Source organism: Tarenaya hassleriana, unplaced genomic scaffold (genome assembly GCF_000463585.1).
Source record: "Tarenaya hassleriana unplaced genomic scaffold, ASM46358v1 Cleome575, whole genome shotgun sequence".
NCBI lineage: Eukaryota > Viridiplantae > Streptophyta > Magnoliopsida > Brassicales > Cleomaceae > Tarenaya > Tarenaya hassleriana.
The window spans coordinates 10,582-11,246 of NW_010968292.1; positions in this window are offsets into that span (position 1 = coordinate 10,582).

Genomic DNA, 665 nt, shown 5'->3' on the forward strand with positions numbered 1-665 from the left:
AATGATGGTCCTGTGTTCCTATCCGTGTATGTGTGTTCCTTTGTCCTAAGCCTTTGAGGTAGGGGCTTCAATTTCACCTTCGGGGCATTCTCTAGACTCCAATCTGCTTTATTCAGCGTCCCCGTGCTAAATGGTGGTCCTCTGGGTTCTGGAACATCTAGGATGGTCGTCATGGAGGGTTCGGAGATGTTCCGGGCTGGCTCGGTTTCGACAGTAAGAAGTGGCTCGACTTTGCTCAGAGAACTGACTCGGTCCGAGTCAGAATACAGGGAGGTCGAGTCAATACGGGTGCACACCGAGTCAGAAGCGAATAGAGCTTCTAAAACTTCCAGAGAGTTGACTCGGACTGAGTCAATACTTGACTCGGTCGAGTCAGAACGCAGAAACTCGAATTTTTCCTCAGTTTCGTCCTCTAATGCATGCGTAAGCTCCCGAATATCCTTCCAGTTGTTGTATATACTCTCATTCGATGCCAGGAGGGATATTTCAAGTGGATCAACATCTCGGAACTGATCGAAGTCTTCCTGAGTCAAGAACTCGTGTATATCGACGTAGCACGCTGAGTCGGTGGTGGATGGCTGCTTCATGTCGTGATCTAATGTGAACTCCACAGTCTCGTCACCTATCTTCATCGTAAGACGACCAGCACGAACATGAACCACCGC